This window comes from Schistocerca americana, chromosome 1, assembly GCF_021461395.2.
Source record: "Schistocerca americana isolate TAMUIC-IGC-003095 chromosome 1, iqSchAmer2.1, whole genome shotgun sequence".
Lineage (NCBI taxonomy): Eukaryota > Metazoa > Arthropoda > Insecta > Orthoptera > Acrididae > Schistocerca > Schistocerca americana.
Window position 1 is genome coordinate 1,166,591,821 of NC_060119.1, and position 9,783 is coordinate 1,166,601,603.

Below are 9,783 nucleotides of genomic sequence, written 5' to 3' on the forward strand. Positions count from 1 at the left end.
TGTCTATAGAACTGTGTATATGTAGATATTTCTTGTTCAGAGCAAGGGCCCTTTATAAGTAGAAGTTATGTTGCAATGGCAGCAACAATTGTGGTGTACTTGAATAATGATGACAAAATTAGCGGATGTATTTGAATGTAACGTCGTTTACTCTTTTTAAAACATGCTACCAATTTCGACACCACATCATGTCACCTTCAACCCCTGCATATGGAAATGTACATAACGTGACAGAAGAGTATGAGAGCATAGACAACATAGCTAACAGTTTATGACTAAAAAAAATCGCGTCATAAAATTACATAATGAAATTACGTTATTGTTATCCCCACAAACCAAAATTAGTATCTTACTTATTCTGCAGTTTTCTTTTACACCAATGACGTAATGGACTTGAGGGGAACTCACACGTACAAAGAGTAATATCAGCAAAGCGATCGCAGTCACATATGTCCCTAACAGCCACCATCAATATGTACCCACAGAGTTAAAAGTAGCGTAGATGATATATGTCGAAAAACTATTGCCGAGGAACATACCATGTGGCATATCCTCTATATACATGTAACAATAAGCTATAATGAGTAACCTAGTAAAAGTCAGTCAGTAAAACCAGTAGCCGCAAAAGTGAAACTACACCTACTGGACCATAAACTAAGAAAAGCCCATATGGAAACCCAGCAGAACAAAACAAAGTACAAGTACGTATTAACATACAAGAACAAGACAAAGAACTATGAAGACTCCACGATAATAGGGACACAGGTAATAACGCGCGCAAACATGACAAACGTCGAGCGCATCAATATACGTCCCAGATGAAACGCTTAATTAATATCTTATACTTGTGTATACCTAAACTACACTGTGTTAGCGGCGCACCAGATACCGTGCGCCCACAAGGCGCTTCGTGCAAAGAAATCAACATTGAACCCACTCCCAGTTACTAATGAACCGGACACAACCATACATTCGAAGCAAAAATAAAAGTGGCAGTTGAAGTCATTCATTATATAGCAGTACATTAACCGCAACAACGTCACAACCGAACACTGCAGAAACGAACACGAGATAATGAAAAGGCAAACGGATGACATGCTCACACGCCTTAAAAACCTAAATTGTTCGTTAAGTATCCAGACCAACCGGTCCACAAAACCATTCCATTATCACTCCGTCTTCAGGCCACGAGTGGCCTACCGGGACCATCCGACCGCCGTGTCATCCTCAGAGGACGATGCAGATAGGACGGGCGTGGGGTCAGCACACCGCTCTCCCGCTCGTTATGATGGTATTCTTGACCGAAGCCGCTACTATTCGGTCGAGTAGCTCCTCAACTGGCATCACGAGGCTGAGTGCACCCCGAAAAATGCCAACAGCGCATGGCGGCTGGATGGTCACCCATCCAAGATTCCATTACTACACACTGGAAAATTTGCAAGTACCACCCCCAGTTTTCTGTGCCCTCAGACTCTTTTATCATGTTACGTATATTTCCATATGCAGGGATCTGAAGATGACACCATGTGATGTTGAAACTAGTAGCATGGTTTAAAAACTACAAACGACGACAGATACAAAGACAGCAGCTTGTTTTGTTAAAAAAATGGTTCAAATGGCTCTGAGCACTATGCGACTTAACATCTGAGGTCATCATTCCCCCAGAACTTAGAACTTCTTAAACCTAACTAACCTAAGGACACGCCACACATTCATGCCCGAGACAGGAATCGAACCTGCGATCGTAGCAGTCGCGCGGTTCCGGACTGAAGCGCCTAGAACCGCTCGGGCACCGCGGCCGGCCAGCTGGTTTTGTCATCATTGTTCAAGTACTACGTGTCCAGCCACAGTCCCACTTGATGGATTACCAGAGACACAATGGTGGTTGTTCATCGTCACGACTTTCACATCTTGTACAATGTTTAACGTTTCATGGACACGATTTACTAAGCAGTCCGGTTTGGTTAGTGCTGTCTTATTGTATTTTCAGGTTCCTGCCGCTTCTGAAATTTCTCTAGCTTCATTGACACGTTCAGTGACCTGCAGTCTTGACACTTCAACTGGAAAAGACTTCAGTGCGTTGGTGCGGCTGAAGCGTGTTCCTTGTTCAAGTACTACGTGTCCAGCCACAGTCCCACTTGATGGATTACCAGAGACACAATGGTGGTTGTTCATCGTCACGACTTTCACATCTTGTACAATGTTTAACGTTTCATGGACACGATTTACTAAGCAGTCCGGTTTGGTTATTGCTGTCTTATTGTATTTTCAGGTTCTTGCCGCTTCTGAAATTTCTCTAGCTTCATCGACACGTTCAGTGACCTGCAGTCTTGACACTTCAACTGGAAAAGACTTCAGTGCGTTGGTGCGGCTGAAGCGTGTTCCTTGTTATGTATTCTAAGGTGGTTTTCGCGTCTATTTCACTGCCTATTTTATCAAGCGACTTCTTATTTGACTCCGTTCCAGACTTTTCCACACAGAAATATCGGATGTGGTCACCGGAAATCGAACGCGGCACCTCTCCGCTACAGTAGCCAGTAACGCCAACGAACTAACAGCGCTGGCGGCCGAAGGGCTGCTGAGCCCGCACGGTGGCGGCGGAGCGGCAGAGATCGCGAACCGTGACGGGGTCGCCGTTGTGAAACACCTGGGCGGCGTCGCGCGGTGTTTGCCGACGCTCGGTTCCCACAGCATGCGCCGGCGTCAGCGTTAACGCCGTCTGAGCCAGCGGCGACGCGACTTTGCAGCTCCACCGCTTCCGGCGCTGACTGCACACCAGGAAAACAAGCACCGAGCAGTGATGAAGACCTGAGCTAGCGCGCACAAGGTATTCTGGCCGCGTAGCAACGGACGGCCAGTCGGCCTTGTGGATGATAAATTCTCTGAGTGCTGTCTTTTTACAGAAGATTGGTGACCACTCTAGAAAAAAAGGATGGAAGATTAGGGTTTAACATCTCTCTGCCGACGAGATTAGAGACGGAGCACGTGATCAGATTGATGAAAGATGAGGAAGAGAATCGGACGTGTTCACTTACGAGATTTTACAAGCATTAAGCAATGCCGGTTGGCATTTTCTGCGAGTACTGTTAGGCCTTTGACTGTGTGAATCAGAGTATTCCCCAACACACACTGAAGAGCCAAAGCAACTGGTACACCTGCCCAATATCGTGTAAGGCCCCCCGAGCACGCACAAGTGCCACAAATCGACATGCCATGGACTCGACTAATGTCTGAAGTAGTGCTGGAATTAACTAACGCCATGAATCCTGCAGGGCTGTCCATAAATCCGTAATAATACGTGGGGGTGAAGATCTGTTCTGGAGAGCACGTTGCAAAGGTATCTCAGATAAGCTCAATAATGTTCATGTCTGGGGAGTATGGCAGCCAGCGGAAGTGTTTAAACTCAGAAGAGCGTTCCTGGAGCCCCACTGTAGCACTTTTGGACGTGTGGGGACTCCACTGCCTGCTCCAATTGCCCAACTCCTTCGGAATGCACAATGGACTTGTGACCAGACAGGATGCTTACGTAAGGAGTTCCCCATCACTCCAACTGCACACGCCCCACATCATTACAGAGCCTCCACCAGCTTGAACAGTAACCTGGTGACATTGCAGGGTCCATGGATTCATGACGTTGTCTCCATATCCGTACACGTCCATCCCCTAGATAAAATTTGAAACGAGACTCGTCTGACCAAGCAACATGTTTCCAGGCATTAACAGTCTAATGTCTGTGTCGACGGGCCCAGGTGAGACGTAATGCTTTGTGTCGTGCGGTCATGAAAGGTACACGAGTGAACCTTCGGCTACGAAAGCCCAAGGTCCGTAAAAAAATAAGGTTGAGCAGTAAGCGTTCTGTCCTGCCATTGGCTGAGGCTGTGACGTCACGAAGGAACCGCCGCTGCCTCTGAACAGCGCTACAAGACGCAGTCCGCGCATTTAAGCGAAGTATTTGTGAAATGTTTCAGTTTCTACAGAAATAGTAAAAGGTAAATTGTTATTCTGCTATTTCTAGAAAGTTACTGCTATATTCTGTAACTTGTCCAGCTTTTAAACAGACACTGCTGAGTGGTGACTTTAATAAAATCAAGCGTCTATAGATCAAACTATACAAAAATAAGTGCAAAGTACAGTCTGTTTTGCAGTTCTCTACGAAGTAAACGTTCGAAATGAGCATTTGATTTTCTAACTTTGGCTCTGGGAAAAGTGTTAACTTGTAGACAAGCTCTATGTAACGCTCATTTATATTCTGTTTACATCATGTCTACAAAAACACTTTCATTTTCACTCAAGAAATTATGCAATTGCCTTATTTGTAGGAAGCATTTGAATTACCTACCTGAACTGACACACACACACACACACACACACACACACACACACAAGCATACACACATTCTTAATTTTCTCACACCTCAAACCTTGGCTTATATTTTTATCAAGGTGGCTGTATAATGTTTGCCCTAGTTGTTAAAATTCACTTATATAAAAGAGCATTGAATCAAAAAAAGTGCTGCAAAATACGATTTACAGGAAATAGTGGTAAATTAACTTACCGAGTCCGCCGTTCAGCAAAGTTGGTATGTAGTGTGGGAAACAATAAGCCAATCCTTGACACTGTCAGTGTAGAGTCTTGCTTGTTGTGAAACACACAGTCAGAGGACCTTCACTTCTATCACTAAGTTTATATATTATTTAACTTTCACAAATAATGTTTATTTCCATTCTAAAGCGATGACAAATACCACTTCCTTGCTTTCCGTTGCTGAGCGGCAACTGCTTTCTTCGACTTGTCCTTTGCAGACAGCCAACGCAGTCGGATAAAGGTTCTCGTCCTAGCATAAATCTTAATGATTTCTGGGTGAATAGTGGGGAATCGCTCGGTAAGTATAGCACACAGGTTCTTGATGACACCAGTTTCCCTGGACAAACTGTCGTGTCCATGGATCTGGGCAAAAATTAACTCAAATCTGCTAATTGTTTCGAGCCACGTTTCTGAAGGCACAAGCAAACCCCCACGAGAAACCATGCCCAGCCATCCTCTCGATGTCTCCTCAGGCAGTGTCAGTAACTCTCCAGTGGGTGTGGCCAGTGATCTGTCATACTGTCTGCATCGATAAGCTACATATCCAGCAAGATATTTAAATCCTTCAGTGCTGCAATCAGAAGCCAGTGACATTGGAGGCACATCGGATTCTCCTACTCCAAAATCTAAATCTTCTATCTCCTTCTCTCCTTCAACCATTGGCAACGCCTCAGACATATCAGGCAGGATATTGCCAAAAACAGTTGCAGTCACGAATCTTCCTTCTTCATCTGGCTCAACAGACGATGCATTTGAAAGTGGAATATCATGAGCGTTTGCTCCCAACAACAACAGTCTTATTCGGCTCTTTACTTCGACTGGCGATGGGTGATCATAAAAACGTCCAAGGCCTCTTATAAGAGAAAAAAAGTTCTCCAAGCAGTCTTGATTTAATCTTGCTGTAAGAATATATTCAATATTATAAACAGCTAAGTCACTGAACAGACCCAAAAGTGACCGAACAGTTTTCAAAAATCCTTTCTGGAAGGGTAGGAGATGTTTTGAGTTGCCAACACGCATCTTCTCACAACACTTCGAAAATTTACGTAGGCACTGTTCTTGGGCTTGAAAATTGACGCCAAATCCACAAGCTAGTGATTTATTACTTTCTTTTGTCCTTGAATTAAGTACATCGAAAGTCTCATCCACCATCTGTATGAAATCACTGGCGTGTTCTTCTTCAGGCATCAAATACCGAATCGCCTGTGCAGTTGTATTTGATAGCAGCTGAGCTGCTAAGCGTACTCGCTGTCGCTCTCTGCCCTTCACTATAATGTGTTGCTGAGATAACTTGGGACATATTTTCATCTCGCCACTGTCCAGAACTAACAGTTTCTCGAACACAGTTTTTGTCAAAGCCTTGTTTTCCAACATTATTCCTTGATCCAGCACGTGGTTCCTTAAGAGTTTGAGCAAATGGGGAACGTCAGCAAACACCCACACACGTCTCAGAGAATCACACGGGTGTGGAAAACAAGTATTTTCATGAGTAATGCCAAGCTCCTTCCAGACAGAACTATTCTTTGCACCCATGTCTGCTACTGCAGCCACAACATTGTAGCAAATGCTGGCCAGGGAAACAATTACTTCGTTCAAGAGTGCTGCTGTCATCTGAACGTCAAAATTGAAATAGATAGGTTGCTTCCACGTTGCAAACAAGCCTCGGACCATGACAACAAGGACATTACTGTGAGGTCCAAGAATCCTGTCATCTTGCTGATCGTAACAAATTCTACTGTCAATGTTCATTTCATCAAATGACAAAACGCAAATACGTTCCCTGTCAGTCAGTGTTGCAGCCTGCATTTTCATCATCACTAAAACATCCTTCAAAATTCCTGGTTGGCAACTGAAACTGCGATTAATCCAAGAACGCAAGGTTGACACTGCAGGTAGAGGATATCCGAGATTTTCTCTGAGGAAATTGTAACTCTTCTGCGACAGAGCACGTAAAGTAATAGACCTACAAATGTCCTCTCTGCCCCATCGAACCCGTTTTGAGCCATGCAACAAGCTTCTAATTTGATTGGGTGAAAATATTTTGCCCAGTATTTGATTAGTTTCACGAGACACAAGTTCCTTTTTATTAAATTCTTCTTCGTGCAGACGTCGTTTCATTGAGGACAGCTGACCTCTAAGATATTTATTACGTGCTCGCAATTTCATGCACATGTTCCTTAGATGAGCATTTCTCCTCTGTAGTGACGCTACAGAATTCTGTAAAGTGACTTTATGTGGATCACTACAAAGAACTTCATCTGTAAATGTATACTTGTCAACATTCCTCTTCAATGGTGAGAGCTTCTTTAAAGTCTCTAGGCTTCTTCTACGAATTTCACGTTTGTTAAAACGTTCCTTCCTTTCTTCTATTGCAATCGGTGTGTTATCACTGGCGTTACTACCACAAGGCAAATTGCAAGACGGATACGCATCACTCTTAAGGATCAGTTTCCGCGGTAAATTTAACAGCTCTGAACGTAAGTCCCGGATATAATCCGTTTCCTTGAAATGACGAGAGCATATTCTAGCGTTCCCTACGTTCACAGGATCTTTCCTAAAGCATTTTGAAAGCCAAACCTTTTGCAGATTTTCATCACGTGGGAAACAATGCAACACTATTTCAGTCCCTTTTGTATTGCGATTGTGAGAGTTACAGCCAACAACAGCACAACCTGGCATTGCTTCCACACACTCTAATACTTCGGACAAACACTCACTGCACAAAGATAACCAAACGGAAACGACAACACGCACGAAACACAACACGAACGAACCACGGCAACACAAAGCTCAGACGTACACTTCGCGCGCGCCAAGAGCTGTTCCTTAGTGACGTCATGCGCAGAACGTCAGAAATGGGTTTGCTTCTGCGCAGCAGTTACTGCTCCCTCGTGCGAAAGCCCATATCGATGATGTTTCGTTAAATGGTTAGCAAGCTGACACTTGTTGATGGCCTATCATTGAAATCTGCAGCAGTTTGCGGAAGGGCTGCCCTTCTGTCACGTTAAACGATTCTCTTCAGTCGACGTTGGTTCCGCCACAGCGATGTCGGAGATCTGATGTTTTACCGGATCCATTCGTGAAATGCTCGTACGGGGAAATCCCCATTTCATCGCTACCTCGGATATGCTGTGTCCCATCGCTCGTGCACCGACTATAACACCATGTTCAGACTGGCTTAAATCATGATACCCTGCCATCGTAGCAGCAATAACCGATCTAAAAACTGCAGCAGACACTTGTCTTATATAGGTGTTGCCGACCGCTGCGCCTTATTCTGCCTATTTACGTATTTCTGTGTTTGAATACCCATGCCTATACCACTTTCTCTGGCGCTCCAGTGTAAGCTGACGTTTTACGGGACTGATGGCATAGCTAACAATGGATAATGTCATATCTAACCAAAAGAATGCAGAAATTTGCACTTAGTAATTCAAGCAATATCGTCCAGGGACACAATTCTGACTGACAAGTAATGACGTATGCCGTTCCCCAAGGTTCAGTGTTAAGTCCACTACTGTTCCTCTTATATGTAAACGACCTTACGGCTAGTGCACAACAAGCAAAACTAGTTCCTTTTGCAGACGACTCTAGTATTGCAATCAATCTAAGCATATGAACAGAAACAGAAGGAATGGTAAACAAAGTTTCGCCAGCTGCGACATAGTCGCATAGTTGCAAAAATGGCTGTGTGGACGATGTGGCCTATTCTGCACCTTATTTTACATCTATGTGACGATGCTGTGCTGAGTATATTTATATGTTTTGACGATGCCATTATGGCCTTATCACTTTAGGACATGGTGTAGAAAAGACTTGAGGATGGTCATTACTGACTGAAACCGGTCATCGTCAAAAGAATTGATATTGTGATCAAAGACTGAAATTAAAAGAAAAAAAAAACATTTGATGGTAAACAAAGTTCTTAAAAGTACCATCGAGTGGTTTTCTGCGAATGGTTTCACCTTCAGTTTTAAAAAGGCACAACGCATTCAACTGTCCACATCTGTAAGTACTAACACCAATGATAAGTGTGACACACGGTGAGGAAATAATAATTAGGGTGGAAACCTCAAAATTCTTAGGAGTCCGTATTGGTGACAATTTAAAATGAAAAAACTCATTTAAAACTAATTTTGGAACTGCTAAAACAATTCAGTTCCTCCACATTTGCACTTAGAATCATTGCAAATCTTGGTGAGACACAAATCAGTAAATTGACATGTTTATATATTTTTATTCAATAATGCCATATGGAATAGTGTTCTGGGGTAAATCATCTTTAAGAAAGACGATCTTTATTGCAGAAAACCGTGTTGGAAGAATATATATATATATATATATATATATATATATATATATATATAAACGCGATGTATGTTGTAGTGCTCTCCGATACACACGATCGAACAGCGGAGGAGTGGTACTCAAGCGTCAACTTTAGGTTACAATATCTCCGGATGTAATTAACATTTTACAATGCAACAAACGGCACTGATTACGTATTTGTTTATATGTTCAGATGTGCTAACAAAACTAATGGGGTTCCATTTAAAAAAAAACGTAGGTTTTGTTAAAAAACATACTTCCGTGCATTTTTGTATGGTTTGTATTAAACAATTACACTAGCCCCTCTACTCACGTTCGGTCTGTGGAATCGGTTCGTCAGTATTTGATGTGGTTTACGAAATATATCCAGCGGTAACGTTAGGTGACTCACCCTGTATATATATATATTAGTCAGGTTGGCTGAAATTCTTTGGGGTCCGAAAAGCACAGATTACTTTCCAAGTGTTCAAATTATGTTAAAACCTCACACAAATATTAAACTTCCTGACGGATTAAAACTGTATGCCGGGCCGAGACTCGAACTCGGGACCTTGCCTTTCACGGGCAAGTGCTCTACCAACTGAGCTACCCAAGCACACAAATATTGTTTGGAAGATATTACGCATCTGTTTTAGTAAACCAAATTTCAACTGCACTTACAAAACAAAGTTGGAAGTAGATGATAACTATTCAAAAAGCCATTGCTCATGCTTTCCGGGACACGGCGTCATTGCCGTATTGATTTCCCTGCAGAACAGTCATTCGCTATCAGAGGAGAACAAAAGATTCCGGCGGACACATTTTCAGTCACAATGGCGCTTCATTTGCGCCGAAGATCATCAGCAACATTTGTTCCCAACCATTCCAAA

At 43.1% G+C, this 9,783-nt stretch overlaps 1 non-coding gene across 1 annotated transcript; it reads right to left on the minus strand.

Moving 5' to 3' along the window:
• Nucleotides 1-9,436: 9,436 nt before the first annotated feature.
• Trnas-uga lies at nt 9,437-9,510 on the minus strand. The gene has a single exon. It is a non-coding gene; the product is annotated as a tRNA-Ser (tRNA).
• Nucleotides 9,511-9,783: the final 273 nt, after the last annotated feature.